This window comes from Lissotriton vulgaris, chromosome 1_1, assembly GCF_964263255.1.
Source record: "Lissotriton vulgaris chromosome 1_1, aLisVul1.2, whole genome shotgun sequence".
NCBI classification, from domain to species: Eukaryota; Metazoa; Chordata; class Amphibia; order Caudata; family Salamandridae; genus Lissotriton; species Lissotriton vulgaris.
Window position 1 is genome coordinate 214,958,957 of NC_141685.1, and position 21,098 is coordinate 214,980,054.

At 47.3% G+C, this 21,098-nt stretch overlaps 1 protein-coding gene across 3 annotated transcripts in view; it reads left to right on the plus strand.

Annotated features, from left to right (window-relative positions):
* The window catches only part of LOC147740917 (membrane-spanning 4-domains subfamily A member 8-like), a 244,366-nt gene that overhangs the window by 24,841 nt on the left and 198,427 nt on the right, over positions 1 to 21,098 (plus strand). For 2 of the 3 annotated variants that reach the window (XM_086952198.1, XM_086952200.1), the window contains exon 2: positions 19,776 to 19,832. The exons of the other annotated variant lie outside the window; for it this stretch is intronic. The gene's annotated coding sequence lies outside the window, so the exon portion shown is untranslated. The remainder of the gene's footprint in view (positions 1 to 19,775; positions 19,833 to 21,098) is intronic. 3 annotated transcript variants of the gene reach the window in all.

The window sequence follows — 21,098 nt, forward strand, 5'->3', positions numbered from 1 at the left end:
TCATAGAGTTTATTGTCACTGTTTATCAAGGATATTGGTCTATAGGAGCAGGGATTATTCTTTCGTTTCCCTTTTTTGTGAAAAATCACTATATTAGTTTCTGTCCATGACTCAGGCATTACTCCGGTATTCATAACACCCTTAAACAGATCCAAAAGCATTGGAGTTGTTTCATCCCTTAGACTCTTATAAATCTCAAGCGGTAGAGCATCGGGACCCGCAGCCTTCCCACTTGCCAGATCTTGCAGGGCCTCTAATATTTCGGCCATAGTAATATCTTGCTCCAAAGAATCTATGTGGGCCTGTTGTAACTTGGTGCCCATATCAAGCCAACTTGTGTCTGGGACCCCTGCTTCCGCCTCCTCCTGGTACAATGCTTGATAATATTTCCTAAAGGCATCTAGAATTTCAATCGATTTGTCATACGTTTGACCCTCATATTCTATTTGTGTGACTATATTCTTGGAAGCCACCTGCCTAATTCGTAATGCCAGCGCTCTTCCTGCTTGTTCCCCTCAATCAGCTTGCCCATCAAAAGTTCTCTTTCTTGATTAACCCTTTTCCAAATCCGAGTAGTATAGCTGATGGTCTCCCCTCTTAGTCCTGCCTTGAAACTATCCCAAACTACACCCCTAGATGCGCTATACCTATTAGCATCAAAAAAGGCCGGGGACAAACCCTTCATATATCTACTGTACTCCGCATCTGCTAATAGTTTCCTATCAAAGGTCCAGGGCCTAGGGGTTTTTCGTGGTTTATTGATATCCATAGTTAGAACTAGAGGGTTGTGGTCTGACACAATTTTTGGGAGTTTGATAATTTTAACCCTACTTAATTGCGTAGCCGAGATCATAAAATAATCCAGTTTTATATATTTATTGAAAGGGTGCGAAAAGTACGTATACCCTGGGTCACCTGCCTCTAGATTCCCCCACACATCAATTAATCCATGTGGCTGCATCATTGAGGTTACCGCTCTGTATACCCTCGGCTTCCTACCTACATAGGGGCTACCTTCCGAAAAATCAGCTGAGATGTTAAAGTCCCCACATAATACTATAGGAGTTGGCCCGTCTGTCAATTCATTCTCTATACGACTAAAGACCTCTGAATCATCTATATTAGACCCATACAGCGAGCATATAGTGAATCCCAAGTTCATTTCACAGATAGCCCACCTGCCCATGGCATCTGCCTTGCACCGTTTAGCCCCCCTAGACCAACCTTACTGATAATAGCCACCCCTCTTATCATAGAAGTCTGGGACGAGCAAGACAATATTCCATATCCTTTTAGATTCAGCCAATGTTTTTTCTTCCAGGGCAAGTGGGTCTCCTGTAGGCATATGATATCTAGACCCACTGCACGAAGATATTGCTCAAACCTACCCCCCTTTTTCCAGTCATGTAGTCCTCCTATATTAAGAGATCCAATCCTGAGCTTAGGCATACCTATATATCAAACATTGCCATCTCATCAACCGATCTAGATAAATAGTAAACAAGTGATAGGAATATGACTTTTGTTTCAGAATTACTCTTACGTTTATGAATACATTGACGATACAAACGCTCTTAATTTTTATGTTTTCACCCCCTCACCCCCTCACCCACCTCCCTCCATCCAGCCGCCCCCTTAACTTTATCCCTCCCCCCCTTAGACCCCACCCCACACATCCTCCCTGGTAAGGCGCGCAGACAAAGTCTGTGCATGTGATGGATGCAGCATAGCAGTGGACTCCATTAAACCTACTTAATAGTGTAAACCTCAAAAACCAAACTAAATCAATACATATCTATTAAACAAAGATAAGTACATATCTGATAGCTATTGACCACAGCCCTACCCCAAGTGTATAAGCCCCTAGTGTAAAATTATACTTGATTGAGTGATTAGATTATTTCTATTACTATTACTGTATAGAGTCCAGGAACTCTTGAGCTTTGATTTCCGAAGAAAAGTACATTATTTTGCCCAAATAAATTACTTTAAGCTGAGCCGGATTTATGAGATAGACCTGGATTTTTTTATCCTGGAAGGGCTTGATTAATTGTCGTAGCCTCCACCGCCGCTCCACCGTAGTATGGCAAAAGTCCGGTCTAACGAAGAAGGTGACCCCTCGCTGGTTTTCCTCTGGTCTTGCTTTCTCTGCCACGGATTGTCTTAGGATGAAGTTCCCAAAGAATATCAGAATTGCCCTGGGCTTATCCCCTTCTTTCGTATTCCGGCGGATCTTAAACACTGTCCGGTGTGCCCTCTGAATTTCTAGGGCCCAGTTCCAGCTGGCCAGCTCAGGAAAGGCTTTCTCAAATAGATTAACTATGAAGGCTTTAACGTCGCCCCCTTCCCGACCTTCATGGACACCAAGGACTCTTAGATTGTTCCTCCTAAGCCTATTCTCCAAATCTTCCAGCTTCCACTGGACATCCTGTGCCTGAGCTCCAAATGATTCCACCTTAGTAGTGGCTGCAGCAGCCTCATTTTCTGTGGCGACAACCCTTTCCTCAAGGTTCGACACCCTATTCCCCACATTCGCAGTGGCCTTGGATAGCTTTCTAACCATGCTTTTCATTTTCCTCATGGCCGCTTGAGCTTTCAAGCTATCCTGCCTGGTTTCTTCCCGATGTGCAATTATTTCATGGTGAATTGCTTCCAGCATTGCTCGCTGGCTAGCTTCTTGGCTATCCTCATAGTTGTGTTCTCGAATCGAATTCCCTTGGAGCAGTGTCGTCGGCGAGTGGTCCCAGGCCAACTTCGTCTGTTTTTTAGATGGGGCCATAGTTTTAACCGACGTAGTAATCAGGTCCCCCTCTGGGTCACTCTCTGTCTCTGGGTTACTGCCATCTATGTCCGAACTTTGTTCCTCTTCATCCTCGGACCAGTCTGCCTCCTCAGGCACTGAGACAAAGCCCTCGCTTGGAGTCTTCTCCTCCTCCCTTTCTTGCTTATGATCCATATTTGTCTGGAGGATAGCGCTGAGTTGCATAGTTCCTGATTGTACCTTAACATGATTTTTTGTACTGCTCATGACCTTCTTGAGAGCGGGGCAGATGCCGGTGCTGGTGCTGGTATCGGCCACTATTAAACTCTTAGTTTCACTTCCAGGGTCCTCACCCTGATCATTCTCATTGCCTCCTGACACGCAAAATGTGCCCTGGATCATACCCCCAATCATGCCCTCAGAATCACCAGTCATAGTTTGGCTTACCATGGGTTCAGGTGGTTCGATTTCACCCAGTCTTTCAGCCTCTATCTCCGGTTCCATGTCTGCCTCGCCTCCTCGAGCTCTAATCTCCTTCTCCTTGCCAGCTCGATTAAGCATATCCACGATACTCAAATTGGCCGTGGCCAGCCTGGTTCTGGCTGTTGGGGGTCTCATTTCCTTTGGTGGCTCCTGTGCTTTCCCTTTTCCTTTCCCTTCTGCTTCAGTTTGAATGTTAATGCCATCCGGATTCATTTGTACATTTGTAGTGGGGTTTGTATTTTCCGCCACTTTCCTTTTGGCAGACGTCTTCCCAACGGTATTCTGTTTTGGAGGCATCCTGCACAGCCGCCGCCTATTACTCGGACTGCTCTGCTTTGCAATCACCCAGCCTGTAAGCTCCGCCTTGATCTCGAGAGCGATGGTCACTCTGGAGCCTCTGGAGCCGCTCCGCCCTCCCGCTCCGTGAGGTCCGCGAACTCCGCCTGCTGTGGCTAGAATGCTGCCGAGAAACGCCAGAGGACTGTCGGCACACAACCCCGCTAGCGCACGAATCAGGCCAGATGAAAGCCGGTATGTCGTCTCCATCCGTTGACACGGCTTTGGTTTCTCTTACTTTTCTTCGGAGGGGTTCTTGAGGTCTATACGCCAAAAATCATGTTGAGTCCAGAGTCCTTGCTATTGCTGCCGCTCAGCCGCTAGTTGCGGCCGCCATCTTGCCTCAACAGGGGAGTACAAGCAGCTTCTGCCGCAGGCGTCCTTTTTTGTTTGCACTCCAGTCTCCTTGGTATGTGGCGCCACTTGCTTCTTCTGCTCCTTACTGGCAACTTTCTTGCTAGAGGAGCTACGGGCAACTTTTTTTGGGGGCATCTTCTTCAGATATCAGAACAGCAGGCCGCAGTTGCACAAGTTGCAGACACCGCAGCAGGACTTGTTCCTGGCACTGATGAGGAATGATGAGGCTGATGATTCGTCTTTCTGCACCTAAAAGGAAACGAAGCCAGAGGAACATCAGTTAAATAAAGGTTGCATATTTAGCGCTTCAATTAATAGTTTGCAAGTAAGCATTTTTATTATACCCACCCCCCAAAATGGAAAGATCAATAAAATGCACCACTGACAGAGTACCCCTGGGCATAATGGATGAAAGCATGGCAGACTGGGTGCAGGTCTATGGCACAACAAAGCACACTGCCTGGCTTCAAAATGGCCCCTAGACCCCCACCCACATGGACAGGCCCTGCCTGGACCAGGCCTCAAAATGGCCCCCACCCACATGGACAGGCCCCAACACCACCCCCAAAAATCGAAAAACACATAAAAATCACCACAATCCAATGCCATCCATGCCCTCAATGATGCTTACATTCAAGACAACCCACAGAAAGACTAGGCCCATGCACCACTGAGTACCCCTGGGCATAATGATGAAAGCATGGCAGACTGTGTGCAGGCCTATGGCACAACAAAGCACACTGCCTGGCTTCAAAATGGCCCCTAGACCCCCACCACATGGCCAGGCCCTGCCTGTACCAGTCCTCAAAATGGCCCCCACCCACATGGCCATGCCCCATCAACACCCCAAAAAATCTAAAAACACACAAAAATCACCACAATCCAATACCATCCATGCCCTCCATGATGTTTACATTAAAGAGACCCCACAGAAAGACTCAGTCCATGCACCACTGAGTACCCTGGACAAAAGGCGGAGCGATATGGACTCTCATGCCTCCGGAACTACTCCTCTCTCTGTCTTCACACAGGCACCATCGGACCGGAAGTGATCTCACCTAACCCCGGAAGTCATTCTACCGGATACCAGCTGGAGGGTAGAAAAGCCAGTGACTCGGACGACTCAGGGTTCCCAACAGCGGACTCGTGGCAGGAGTTAGCAGAACGCGGAGAACCAGCAGCGGAAAGCAGTGAAGAACCGAAGAACCGGAAACAAGAAGCAGACGAAGAAGACGTTTGATGTGAGGACTGGTGGCGTCCTCAGGAGGTGGCTGGAGAGCGGCCGTAACTCGGAGGAGAGTTACGGCGGGGCACGTGAGTACCTTGTTACCTTTCTCCGTGTTTCCCCCTTGTAGCAGTGTACATAGTATAAATAGCCCTCCGAACCACTCTCACTGTAAAAACGTGCACCAACACTGTATAGAATTGCGCACTCTTTTCCCTCCCAAGCACTCTCCTCCCGCTACCCGTCTTCCCCCCCTCTGCCTGCAACCCCACCCCCTTCACGTCCACTTCAACCCCTCTCACTCCCAGGTGCTGGTATCTGTGTTACGACATTTTGTTATCCTTTGGACTAATCGCCCTGTTTCGTTCTCTTTTCCCTCCGAGGGGCTCACCGTACCTACACCACGGAAAGACGACCGCAGCCCAGCAGCGGACACCCCGACGACATCTTCCCGGAACCTCGTCCCTACAACCCCACCTGGATTTCCACCCGGTCCGCCTCACCTTCTGAACTGAGTTTCTTTTGTATGAACAATAAAGTTCTCGCTAATCATAGCGCACTTCATACGGCACTTCATACGGCCTCCACGCCTGTTATTCCGGCCCGCCCTAACCCCCGCTCCACAGTTGGTGTCATTGCCCGGAAGCATGGAGGCCGCGGTCAAACAGCTCGCAGAAGGCCAGGAACATCTCGGAAAACTAATGGAACAGTTCCTTAAAACTGCAGAAGATGACCGGGGACAACTGTATGACGTCCTAAAGGGTCAGGGCACGGCTCAGGATAAAACTCTTGAGAAACTTGCAACAGTCATGGGGCAACAAAAACCGGTGGCCTCTCTTCCCTCTGTAGTACTGCAGAAATATGTAGCTGGTGAGGATCCCGATTTTTTCTTCACAAACTTTGAGCGCCTGGCTCAGGCCGCAGCATGGCCAGCCGATCGTTGGGGTCATTACCTCGGTCCCCTGTTAACAGGGGAACTACAAGCGGCTTACCAACAGGTGAACATACAGGGATAGACCCCATACGAGGATATCAAGACTTGTATTTTGGAACGTCTCGGGATCGACGATGAAACGTACAGGGTTCGACTTCGTCAGGCTAAGGAGGGTCCCCAAGAGAACCCCAGAGCGTTGTCTTTTCGGATAAAAGACTTGGCCAACCGGTGGCTAAAACTGGCAACATCCAGCAAAGAGGAGATACTAGCCAAGATCTACTTAGAACAGTTCCTAACCTCTCTGCACCCTGCCACACAGAAGTGGGTGCGTCAACACGCCCGACTTACTCTCGATAGTGCGGTAGAAATTGCTAGCACCTATAACCGAGCACAAGACTCCCAACGTGGGAAAGAAGAACACTCCACACGCTCAACCCATGGCAGTCATGTGCGGCCACCAAGACCTCCTCCAGTGCTCCGCAAACCGGACACGCTACCCTTAATGCCGTATCCGGTCATGCCTAGACCGCCACAACCCGGTCCACAGTGTTATCATTGTGGCGGATATGGACACATAGCACGCGTTTGCCCCCAGAAGGAAGAGCCAATGGAAATAGGTGTGGCTAAAAACTATGTGTGTCTCACTGCCGAGTCAACCCCTCCACCCTTCCGCTGTCCAGTACAGATCGATGGACACCAAATGATGGCTCTTGCCGACACAGGATGCCGACATAGCGTGTTACGTCCACAAGATCTGCCTCACTCTTTGGAACCTGTAACAGGAACAGTGGCCATCAAGTGTGTCCACGGTGATACAAATGTTATCCGACTTCCAGAGTATATGTCCAACACCCCAGCAATAACGGGAGTCCCCTAACAGTCGGACTGGTTCCCAATCTGCCCGAACAGGCTATTCTGGGTAGCGATTATAGTGGTCTTCCCCACCTCCTACAGGACACTACTGACTCACTGAAGAAATGGTGGGCTGAAGCACCTTTTTCAAGAGACTCCCCTGCTTCAGAGACTTCGCCCAAACCCTTGAAGTCCAAAACTCAAAAGAAAAAGGAAAAGAGGGACTTCTCCCTGGCCTGCCCTGCACAGATAGACACACACCCATGGGAAACCGACCGAGAGTTTGGAGCCACACAGCAAGAAGACCCGGTTCTCCAAGACGCATGGGAGCGTGCTCTTCCCAATGAGGACCCATTGCGAGTAGGTCCTTATTTCTTCATAAAGAACGGACTCCTATATAGGAAGGGGGGACCCCAGACAAACGCCCAATTAGTCATTCCTGGACTATTTTGAGAGAAAGTACTCTTTCTGGCCCACAGTCACCTACTGGGTGGACATTTCAGCGACGAGAAGACGAGTGAAGCAATATTAGAGAAGTTTTACTGGCCAGGAGTGTACGCAGAGATTAAACGTTACTGCCGGGAGTGCCCGGTGTGCCAGAAAACCAGTCGATACAGGCCTCCGAGGGTTCCCCTCCAACCTCTCCCATTAATAGACATCCCCTTTTCTAGAGTAGGAATGGACCTTATAGGCCCTCTATTACCATCCAAGAGTGGATGTAGATATGCCCTAGTGCTAGTGGACTATGCCACCCGCTTCCCTGAAGCACTCCCTCTCCGTCAACCCACGACACAGAACATAGCCAAAGCCCTCATTTCCATCTTTTCTAGAGTAGGTTTTCCCAGGGAGATATTAACTGATCAGGGTACTCCCTTTGTCTCCTCTCTCATGCGTCAGGTTTGTTCTACTCTGGGGATCAAGCAAATAAGAACCTCCGCTTACCACCCCCAAACAGACGGTTTAGTAGAACGCTATAATGCAACCCTGAAAACTACTCTAAAAAACTGTTGGGACTGGAGAGTAAACGTTGGGAGGAAATGCTTCCCCTCGCCCTTTTTGCCATCCGCTGCAAAGTACAAAGCAGTACAGGCTACTCACCATACGAACTATTGTATGGCCGAGCACCCAGGACCCTGTTGGACATGGCTCGCGAGGCTTGGGAAGCAGAGCCTGACCGAACCCGTCCTCTTCCCGAATACATAGACAATCTCAAGACCCACTTAGGAGAAACCAGAGAGATCCTGAAGCAGAATCTCGTGGCAGCACAGTCTACCCAGAAAACCCAATATGATAAAGGAACCAAAGTGAGGTCCTTTGTTCCAGGAGACCAGGTACTACTGCTCATCCCATCTTCGGACCATAAGCTGCTAGGACAATGGCAGGGTCCATTTACAGTTGTAAGGCAAGTGACTCCGGTCACCTACGAAATTGAAACGGATGCCAACAGGGCAAGAAATCAAATTTATCACATCAACCTCCTCAAGAAATGGGAGGGTCCGCGTCCTGTCCTATCTGGTAGCAAACCCTTCTTGTTTGAGGGATGTTTCGATACGGATCTGCCAGAATGCAAGAGAAAGGATCTCTGCCGCTCTTTGTCATCCCTACAAGCCGTATTCTCCTCGTTACCGGGACATACCACTGTGGTGGAACACACCATCCACACTGAACCAGGAAAGACGGTAAGGCAACGCCCGTACCGTATCCCGGAAGCCCGTATAGCTGTCATCAAAGAAGAAACGAACCAGATGTTAAAAATGGGCATCATAGAACCCTCCAGCAGTAGCTGGAATTCGCCCATTGTTTTAGTCCCTAAGCCCGATGGCTCTACCAGGTTTTGCATCGATTTTAGGGAGGTGAACAAGATCTCAGCCTTTGATTCATATCCCCTACCTCGTGTAGACGAGATGGTAGAGCTTATAGGCAAGGCGCGGTACATCAGCACCCTTGATCTGTGCAAGGGCTATTGGCAGATCCCTTTGAAAGCCGAGGACAAACATAAGACCGCCTTCTCCACCCCCGAAGGCCTGTTCTAATTTAAGGTGATGCCCTTCGGGCTACATGGGGCTCCTGCAACCTATCAGAGGGCCATGAACCAGGTTCTACGACCTCATGCACAGTACTCAGGCGCTTATCTTGATGACATAGTCATATACAGTGACACCTGGGAACAACACCTTTCCCATTTGCGGTCTGTGATTTCCTCCCTGGGCAAATACGGTTTTACCATAAACCCGTCCGAGACCACTTTAGCGGCTCAGAGCGTAAAATATATCGGCTACTTGTTGGGTGAGGGACACATTCGTCCTCAAGAGAGCAAGGTAAAGACAATACAGGCAATACCCTTTCCCCAAACACGAAAAGATCTCCGTGCCTTTCTGGGTATGTTGGGTTATTACAGGAGGTTCATCCCCAACTTTTCACATGTTGCAGCTCCCCTAACTGACCTCCTAAAGAAGACAGCAAAAACAGAGGAGATCCTCAAACAACCATCTCCTGTACTCCTGCGTGCCTTTAATCTCCTCAAAAACGCCCTGACCTCTGAACCTTTATTAATGAGTCCTGATTATACCCAGCCTTTCATTCCACAAACCGACGCGTCGGATCAAGGCTTGGGGGCAGTTCTGTCTCAAAAAGATTCAGAAGGAGCAGAAAAGCCCATTCTGTACCTTAGCAGAAAACTTTTTCCCAGAGAGACCAACTATTCTGTTGTTGAAAAGGAAGCACTCGCTATTAAGTGGGCGGTGGAAAGTCTTCGTTACTACCTTGAGGGTCGGGAATTCCTTTTGTATACCGATCACACTCCACTTGAATGGATGGCTCGCAACAGAGGACACAATGATCGGGTGCTTCGATGGTTCCTCTCCCTCCAGCCCTTTCGCTTCCGAACATTGCATCGAAAAGGACTAGAACAGGGCAATGCAGACTACCTCTCCCGGTATCCACCACCCACAAACCCTACAAGAAACACTCCTAGGGAAAGGGAATGTGAAGGGTCGACCCTTACCTCGAGGGGTCAGCGGAGCGATATGAACTCTCATGCCTCCGGAACTACTCCTCTCTCTGTCTTCCCACAGGCACCATCGGTAACACCGGTACATGGCGGACCGGAAACGACCTTTCGTGACCCCGGAAGTGGGGATGGTAATGAAGGACCGGAAGTGATCTCACCTAACCCCGGAAGTCATTCTACCGGATACCAGCTGGAGGGTAGAAAAGCCAGTGACTCGGACGACTCAGGGTTCCCAACAGCGGACTCGTGGCAGGAGTTAGCAGAACGCGGAGAACCAGCAGCGGAAAGCAGTGAAGAACCGAAGAACCAGAAACAAGAAGCAGACGAAGAAGACGTTTGATGTGAGGACTGGTGGCGTCCTCAGGAGGTGGCTGGAGAGCGGCCGTAACTCGGAGGAGAGTTACGGCGGGGCACGTGAGTACCTTGTTACCTTTCTCCGTGTTTCCCCCTTGTAGCAGTGTACATAGTATAAATAGCCCTCCGAACCACTCTCACTGTAAAAACGTGCACCAACACTGTATAGAATTGCGCACTCTTTTCCATCCCAAGCACTCTCCTCCCGCTACCTGTCTTCTCCCTTTCTGTCTGCAACCCCACCCCCTTCACGTCCACTTCAACCCCTCTCACTCCCAGGTGCTGGTGTCTGTGTTACGACATTTTGTTATCCTTTGGACTAATCGCCCTGTTTTGTTCTCTTTTCCCTCCGAGGGGCTCACCGTACCTACATCACGGAAAGACAACCGCAGCCCAGCAGCGGACACCCCGACGACATCTTCCCGGAACCTCGTCCCTACAACCCCACCTGGATTTCCACCCGGTCCGCCTCACCTTCTGAACTGAGTTTCTTTTGTATGAACAATAAAGTTCTCGCTAATCATAGCGCACTTCATACGGCCTCCACGCCTGTTATTCCGGCCCGCCCTAACCCCCGCTCCACAGTAATCCTTCCAGGTCAAGATCCAAAACAAAGCACTGGGAGGAGCCTGATGGACAGGAAGAGGAAGTTGGAGACTGTGGAGCACTTCCTTCCTCCCACCCCCCCACCCCCAAAATGGACTCCTTGCAAAAAAAAGTGCAGGCAAATGTCAACCTGAGGAGTTATTCTGATAAAAATCATCATTTTCAGAAGGTGTATGCTGCCTGCTGGTGGATTTCTTGTGCACAATTGCAAATTTAGCAATTTCGCAAACGCGAGATTGTTGCTGCCCTCCACATCTACGTGTTCGCAATTGTTTACTCCTGCAATGCGTGATCACGGGCCTTTATGATGTACTCGCGTTGACAAACTCTCGCTGTGCAAGGTGGCAAGCCGCGATGACGTAATCGCGGTCGACAAACTCCCGCGGGATCCCGCAGCAAGATCCAAAATGGCGCAGCACACGCAAACATGGAGAAAAACAACTCTTCAAACGCTGAATGACAGTAAGTGAACGCCGCGCGCCGCAATATTGTATCACCAAGCAAAAAAATCTGCTGCGTGCGTATCGCAAATTTGCCGAAAATCCGAAAATTCCGCGAGCTGAATCGATTTTACGCCCATACTTAGTCACAAGATTCAACAGCTCCGTGTGACACCAAAGACTAGGTAATGTGTGCATGCTGTGATTTAAACATGAAATTGGCAGTTGGAGAGATCAGGTATCAACATGGGCCAAAAATCAAAGTTAAAATAAACATGTCTCACCTGACTCTGCCCATTGTAATACAACCTGGCCCCAAGCCACGAGTCACTGTCAGGAAGAACCTCACAATTGCCGAAAGCTTGAAAGTGAGGCTCTGTGTCAAGCCCACACAATTCCTTTGTGTGAATTCTCCACACTAAAATGTCCAAAACCGCCAGTGCTCCTTTACAAATCCAAATCATTGTGAACCCAACAGCAGAGATTTCCTCAGACATACTTGTAGCACTAAAAGTCCTTTTCCTGGCACCTCCAAAATAGCAGTCACATCCATTAGCAGATACACATTACGCAGGGCAGTTCATGACATGCGCAGCATACCAGCACAATTTAAACAAGTTTAAAGACATTACCAAGAAACTCTCTTCTCTTGATTGCGCAGTTCTTGTGGCAAACACACGGTACAACATGCTTTCCTTGGGGCTGTCTGTTGTACAAGACACTGGTTGGGTTGCTCAGTATGCTGTCCCAGTTTCTTTTGTTGCGATGATTCCTCTTGTGTTGCTTGACGTGTTGCCTCTTTTATGCTTGATGTAGTGTTGTTTTTTAGTTGTCTGCACTAGTACTACTTGTGGCTCCTTCTCACCGTCTGGACTCATTACAGATGTCATCTTGTGCTTCCTTGACCAGTAGTGGAGATAAGTAGGCCAGTGAGAACGTCTCCAACTCTCGCTCGTCGCCAAAATATGTTGTGCTCTATGGTAGAAGTAGACACAGGCAGCCAAGTTGATTTACCATGTACCTTTACTCTGTAGTCGGTTCAAGTAAATCCAGATGGTTGGTAAGTACAACAGACAGGTAGTTCCGGTAACAGGTGAAGTATAAGTATATCAGCCAGTAGTCAAGCCATTAGTTCCAGATAGTAGGAAACCCCTTGTAGTAGAAAACCCCACCAGGAGAAGCATGCCTGCTGCTCAGCCCCTCTCTCTCTCTCAACTTGTCACTCCTCACTCACGCAGACACCCAACATTCAATGCATCACTGCATTCCCAAAATCCTACAGTAAACATGCACATTGGCTGAGCAGCAGGAAGAAAGGGTGAAGTGTGGAAAATAGAATAACTATGCAGGGCATAACACTATCCATGTCAGACAAACGTATCCAGAACAACTGACATAGTAATCGTTCGTCAGAAACGCAGTTCATAGAGCCGTACAAGTTTCTCCAAATGCCATTTGGAACTGAGTCAGAAGGACCGAACGGTTACCTAACATTGTAATCGGTCGGTCGGAAATGTTTCCGAGTCAGTCATAAAGGTGGGGTCTAAATCAGATTTGGACAAACCGAATGCCGTTCGGAGCCATTCCCACTGATATCGTAATCGGCCCCTTAGTATTAAAAATAAACCCTACAAAATCACTAACTAAAACTAAACATTAGAGGGACATAATACTTTAGAAATGGAATTTGAAAAATCTTAGAAATTTATTGTAAAAGACAGAGGCTACAAATAGCTAGGCTCAGATTTCACTAAACCATAGAAATTCAGCATATATAGTTACTAGAGCTAACTATAACTTATGCCCCCACAATTCCCTGCTTATGACCACACATATTACATCAGTCATGATATGGCCAGTAACATCATTGATGATATCACAAAGCCTTCACTGATGACATAATCCACAGAACCACTCACAGAGCCACAAAACCATTCACATACCCATTCATACACCCGTACCACCACTCACACAAGCACTCACAAATCCACACAACCACTCACACACCCACAAAACCACTCACAGACCAATGCAAGGACTCACACACTGACTTTCACACCCATACAACCTCACAGAGACAAACTCACATACCCTCACAACCACTCACACACCCATTCATGCACCTATAAGATCACTCACACACCCACTCACACACCAATAGTGCACACTCACACCCAACTACACACCCATACAGCTACTCAGATACCTACTCACATACCCTTACACCCTCTCACACACCAATGCAGCCACTCATACACCCACTCCTTCACTCACAGATTCATACAACCACTCACACACCCAGTAACACAACCATACAACCACTCATGCACCCACTTACATATTATTACAACCACTCACACACCCATACAACCACCCACACAGTCACCCACACACCAAGAAAACCACTTACAAACCCAATCACAGACCTTTACAGCCGCTCACTTCCACCAGGAAGTGTTTGCTGTCATCTTGGGATTCAGCTTGAAGACGAGTCCCAGAAAAAAAAATTAAATATAAAAAAAGGGGGCAGGGTAGGAATACCCTGATACCCCAATTTGGATGGGTAGGTACCTCAGGGACCCCACCAGGGGTAAAAAGCACTTTTTTTTATTTTGGTGTGGATTTGCGGGTGGATCTGCAAATCCGCTACAAATCCTTTAAAAAAAATACAGGCAGACGGCTGTGCGTCATTTTTTCCCAGGGGCATAAAGTTAAGGAAGGAGGGGGGCCCAAGAGGCCCCCTTCCTAGGCTTTTGTTAAGCCATGGCGACCACCATTTCCCAATGGCCTTGAATACTATAAATGGAGGAGGGCAGACCTTTCCCTCTCTGTGCCCGGGGAGTGCCACCTCCCCAGGGCACATGCAGTAATAATTAAGGAAACAAGACAGGGGCACTGTGTTATGCAAATGAGGGGTGGCTGCTCAGCCCCCCTCTGCCCCAGGGACCACCACCTACCCAGGGCATTGAATACTATAAATTCGGAAGGGCTGTTGTGAACCCCTGGGGACCACAACATTCCTGGGGCTTTCTTTTTTTTAAATTTCTTTTTATTATAAGCAACACCAACAAGGCAAAATGTTTCCAGTTGACATACATATCCATTAAAACCAGCAAAATTACAGTCCCAGGACATTGTTATGTTGGTAATTATAGCATCATATTCGCAAACAGAACCCCACAAGTTGCAAATGTCACCCTCCCTAGAAATCATCTCCCAAACCTTCATCAGCCTGCTCCTCCGGTGGTTCATATATATTACCCCTGAATGCATTCCAGGCCCCCCAGATCTTGCTCCATTTTTTTAGGGCAACCTCGATTGACAAATACTGTTCTTTCTGCCACCATTGATGCGTCCATGTTTTTACACCAGGCGACGAGTGTCGGCACCTCCATAACCCCCATTTCTGTGCAATATTTCGTTTAGCAATCATTATCCCCAGCATAGCCCAATCCTGCCTAGGGTGTGTAAGGTCATTGGGCTCCCACATATTTAATAAGCATCTCCTGGGTTCTGGTGTTAATAACACCTTCGTTGATTGTGATATCGTCCTCATCACTTTTGCCCAGTACTCTTGAATCTTCGGTCAGTGCCATATGGTATGGTAAAAGGTACCCTCATCCCGCATCCCCGTAGGCAGTATGGGTGTGGTGTTCTACTTATTTTATACAGGGTGGCTCTGGTGTAGTAGGCCCCCCGCAAACCAACTTGGCTTGCGCAATCCGTTCCGGTTTGTGTCCCCATAACAGGCTGGAAACCTGGGACACTATGGCCTTAAAATAGCTAGGGGGCCTTGGGAACAGCATATTTTCCAGTGCATACACAAAACGAGGTAATGGCATCATTTTAAACAGTGCCTCCTTACCTAACAGCGTTAGCGGTAACGTCCGCCAGTGTGACACATCCCGTTTAAGACGCTCCAGCGGTAGCAACTGTTTTTTTTCAAAGAAGTCGTCTCGGTTAGGTGTGAAGTGGATCCCTAAAGATTTAAATCCATCACTTGTGATCAAGAGTGGGCAGTCTTTGGGTAGCAGCGGTGGTGGGCCGTGTAGGACATAAAGTTACCATTTGGACCAGTTGATAGTATAACCCGACGCCCGCCCAAAGATTTATATGTTCAGGAGGACTAGTATGGAACGCCTGGGAAGTGCCATATATAATAAGATGTCGTCTGCATACAGTGAGATGCGGTCTTCCCAGTCTCCCGTCCATCAGATACCCCTTATCATTGGCTCCCACCAAATCCACGCCGCCAAAGGCTCAAACACCAGCGCAAAAAGCAGCGGGGACAGGAGACAGCCTTGGCGGGTGCCCCGTAACAAAGGAAAGTTGTCGGTGATGTGCCCATTAGCCGATACATAAGCTACTGGTTTGGTGACTAAGAGACGGACCCATGCGTAGAATTTAGGGCCAAAGTCCAAGTGCTGAAGCACAGTGAGCAAGATGGGACACTCGACCATATCAAATGCCATATCTGCGTCCAGAGAGAGTATGACCGCCTCCTCCTGAAGGCATGAGATACGTGCCATCACGCCGTGCAGATACCTCAAGTTCAGTACAGTATTTCTGCCTGGCATAAAACGGACTGATCCAGAGGGATCCGGGTCATTAGGTGTGGTGTCAGTCTGATCGCCAGCAATTTAGCGAGAATTTTGGCCTCCGCATTAATCAAAGATATTGGGCGATATGAAGTGCGCTCTTCAACTGGCTTTCCTGGCTTGGGTATCACCACTATTGTGGCCATTCGGTGATCCAGCTGCAACTCGCCATGCTCTAAACAGTCGGCATACATGTGCAATAGATGTGAGGAAAAAGTCCCCGCCATTTTCTTATACAGTGCATTAGGGATGCCGTTAGGTTACGTTGCCTTGCCCGATTGTAGTGTCCCGATTGCCACCTGCAGCTCCTCTATCGTAAGGTCCACCTCAAGTGTGAAGTCTGCATCAGGGATGAGCCTGGGCATGTTAATATCTTTTATGTAGGACAAGGTCTCTTCTACTGTCATCCCGGAGAATGACGTATGTACCTGTTTAAAATGTTGAGCCAGTGTGTGTACTATTGTGTGCAGGTCTGTTGTAATTTGACCATCGTCCATCTGGATCCTTGATATCCCCCTATTACTCTGCTCCCTCTTATCTAACCACGCCAGAAGCTTCCCTTCTTTGTCCCCCGTTTCATAAATCCTGTGTTGGGTGGCCGTCAATCGCGACCTGATCAGGTCTTCAAGAAATGCCCTATGCTGTTGCTGCGCAAGATACAATTTCTTCGACGTAGCCGGTGTTGGGTCTTCAGAATTTTGGGCTTCAGATTCATGTACAACTTGTTCTAGGTCATGCAATTCCTGCTGTTTCCCCCGTTTGTACCCCGCAATAGAGACAATGGCCTGTCCCCTGAGGACCTTTTTATATTCCCCGTGGTCTTCTTAATAAAAAATATATTAAGGCCTGGCCCTGGGGAACGGGATCCCTGGAATGAGATGGCCTGGGAGTGGGGCTGTGCTGCCCTTCACTCTTTTTGTTTAAAAAAAATAATAACATTTAAAAAGGGTTGGGCCAGAGGGGTGGGATCCCCAGGGTCTAAAATGGCCCAGGAAAGGAGGGCCACGTGGCCCCATTCCTGAAAAGTAGAAAATAAAAGCAGGCAACTTGCCAGATGCCCCACCACACTACAAATGCACCTCCTAGCATGCTGCTGCTATGGGGATATAGTCCCCTTGGCTGTTGACAGTCCTTAGGGGCTCACTGTTACGTCCAGTAAGCCCCACACAGTGGGTTTGCTGAGAGGTTGTCGGATGCCATGCCTCCTTTCTCCACCACTCAGCAAACGCATCTCTTGGCACACTGCTGGTGTGGGGATGAGGTCCCCTTGCTGCCTGAGGGCCTCAGGACTAAAGTGGACTTCTACCCCCAAGCAGCAGTGCCCAGGAGGTGTAGAGGGGTGGAGAAAGGAGGCGTGGACTCCGACCACCTCTCAGAAATGCACCGTCAACCTATCCAGAAGACTACCATTGCTTACTTCGGTCACGTGACCGCGCTGGTAACCATGGTAGTCACAACGATTATAAGCTTACAAATACAAATATGGCGACCGTACGTAATTTCCTCCAAACATAAAGCTATCCCCGCAGCGGAAATACGTATACCAATTAACGCCTAATGAAAGCAATCTCCCCAATTAAACAATCAAGGGGTTTGCATATATAGGCGTAGCAAAAGTCCATCGGCACTCGATCAAGACGACGGTAGGAGGCCGAACTGGACGGTGTTTCACCAGACGCCAGGTAAGGAACACGCTGGTACTTTATGGAAACTGGACCGGCTGTTAAGCTGGGCCTTAACCTATGGACTATCACACGTAGTTTCTTTAAAAATAACTAAGGATCGGCTCTCTAATTAACATCGCTTGTGGGGTTTTATATCAATTAGATATGATACAACCCTGTGATCATCCATTATGATAATACCGCTACGGGTCACATGCTTTACCCAATATGTACTGAGTATAAGAGTACGGATTTGAGTACGTCATTTGGCAGCCGGAGAAATTTAAAACTGCCACTAATGGTAAATATAGGAAACAAGTATATTTATAACAGAGTAAGTTCATACTCTGCTAGAGACACATGGAATGGTCTTCAACAATAATAAGTTGTAACAACTGAAGACTAGTCTCTAGATCGACATAACTCACACAAATGCACAAAATAGATAGAAACTGTGCTCATAATAACGTGCAACCCACAGCAAAAGAGCGGGAAATAATATCCGTCCTTTTTTTATAGAGTAAACACACCTGGAGCCAGTCCATCATCACACGGGGACTTAACCAGGACAGTGAATGCCTGGGATATAATAGAAAAGGAGAATTCAAAACTCCAAGATCATCTTAATATTCAGATTGATGACCAGAACCCATTGTGATAAATCTAGTGAGAGACAGAAACATGTAAGTAACCAGTCTTTCATGCCAAAAAAAAGATCAGTTCACAGGGGCCTTATGCTTAGTAGAAACCATGAGAGAGATTGGTATTTATACTACCCTTTTGTCGAAACAGGTTCATGCCCCCTCGTAAATTTTAATGAAAAAAAGGACCAAAAGGCAAGAGAAGGTTCGATTTTGAAGAAAACTAGGAATACCATAAAGACATATGTTTAAAAGTAAGACCATTTAGACCTTATTAAATCTAACAGAAACCTAGATTAAACATAGGAAAGATATATAACCTCTTAGATGATATTAACTGTATGTATTTGTTTGCAGATTTGAAATGTTGTCGATTTTGTACCTGTCCTGAAGAAGGTGTTCACAAAAAGATCAAGACACCGAAACGCGTCGACTAAAGGACAACTGTTTTAATCGATTTGTAAAATGTGTACTCTATGTAAAAAGTAAAGATTTTTTTTTAATTGTGAATTGTATATGTATAATGATTATGACACTTGTGGCATGTAATGCCAGTTTTTAATAAAATCGGAACAAATATTTTAATAGTTTTGTGTTAGAGGTATATATTTCAGGTCTAATTCTAAATGTCATGATAAGGCTTTGAGCCTCACAATTCAGGTTTGCACAGAAAGGAAACTCTTTTTGTCTATCATCCACAGAATCTCTGACACACCCACTCTCACCCCAATAAAACCTTTCATACACCTACTTCAACTTTAATACTACCATTCTCAAAACCATTGATACCCCATACCAGTAGTTACACACCCACTCACTGATTCATAGGTCTACTCACAAATCCACTCAGTCACACACACTTCTCGTCACCTCCACCAGCTCCGTTCCCTCTCCCCGCACTCCTCTTTCTTTTCATGGTAGTTTCTAAAAATGCGTTGTAATGGCATGCGTTGTAAAATCATGCGTTGTAATGGTGGTTGCGATGTAAAAACTGCATTGTAAAGGCATGCTTTGTAATTGTTTGTGTTGTAACGTCATATATTTCACCAGTGAGGCGTCAGTTGTCAGCAAAAGCCTTCTTTGCAGGTCATGGAGTGACAGAACCTACTAAGGACTTTAAATCAAAAAAGCCCCAAGGGGTGGGAGCATTTAGTGTTCACCAGTTGGGACAGCAGGAGATTGATTGATGTAACTAGAATATATTAGCTTTTAGTGTAGTGTAGTTCCTATATTCCCAATAGGCTCTGCACATTGGAATAACATATACTATAGTTTAGACGTAGGACTGAGGTCGACTAGGACCTATAGCAGAAGAAGCGAAAACACGTTCTTTGAACAGCTACGTCATGACGTCAGCCCTCCAGCCTCAGCTCATCTCTGTGATATGGGATAGAACTCATGTTATTTCTATTGCTGTTCAGACTTATCTTTCCCTGACTTATAACTACAATGATGAAGGTTCACTTGGCTTGTGTTTTTATGACCTGGGAGTGTTTTTGCTCTCTCTGACGCAGGTTCAGAAGACAGTGGGAAGTGAGGCAGTGTGAGAGCAGAGACAGAGCAGATGACAGGTGAGACTGGACATCTTTATAAAGCATTTGAAATGATGAATAGTTTTGATCTTTCCTATATTCATAATAACTCCTATTTATATATTTATGTGCTTTATATGTATATGAATGTCAGTAAGTGTTCGCCCGTGGTCCCGGTGACAACGTCCATAGTTTCTTTTGTAGTTCTCGAGCGCACGAGGCGCTCTCACAGCACTGACCCATCACCTGGGCCTCAGCGCCCAGAAGAGCGGGGACCCAGGTGTTCTGGTTATCTGCTTATGCTATTTCATCAGGGCTAATAATTACTGTCATATCAATAGGTATCCCCAAACCATGTGAGGTAATATCCTCCACCTCAGTCATGTGAGGTCACATCCTCCACCCCAGTCATGTGAGGTCACATCCTCCACCCCAGTCATGTGAGGTCACATGCTCCACCCCAATTAAATGGGTGAAATGTTGCGATTGATCATAGAGTAAGGCATTTGGAGAGCGCTTTATAGATTCGATGACAGAATTCTTCCGGGGTGCCGGGGATTACCGCTACCGGTCTGGTTTCTCCACCGTTGCACTATACCCCTTTGCTGGATGGAACTCATTTGGGTTTATATATACGTAGGACCATATTTATTACCCGGTTATGGGCACTCCTGCACCACAGAACATGGTGCAAGAGAGGTACGAACATTAAGTCAGATTTTTGAAGCCTTTGGGAGCTTGAAATGACTCCACAAATTGCTTTGTTGCATTACTCTGCCCTGAGTACTCAACCCATAGGTGTTGCATGGGTGTTCCCATGCAAATCTACGGTTTTTGAAGCATCCCCAGATTTACAAGTCATTGTAAACCAGGAAATTCACCAATAAGATACTCCCCCCCATGTGAGGCTTAACAGGGAAACATATCTTTATTTTGCATGTTACTTCTTCTTTCTATGTATGATGGATTCTGTAGCATACATAGAAAGGATTGGTTTAGTCCTGGAAAATGTCCCTCCAAAAACAATCCTGCATGTAACTCAGGCACCCTTGCACCATGGTGCAAGTGTGCCTGCCTCGGTGATAGCCTGCCAAAGTGGCAGGGTTAAAAGTCAGGAATACACCGCACTGGATATATACAGTGCATTCCTGGCCTTTCCATCTGGTGCAGAGCAGCGCAGCAAGGGGGCTTGCTGTGCTGCCCTGCTCCACAAAAGTCATAACTATGCCCCATAATGTACAGCATGGGAATAGTGAACACAAAAACATCATGGCCAAAGTATTGACTCTGCCTAGGTATATGCAT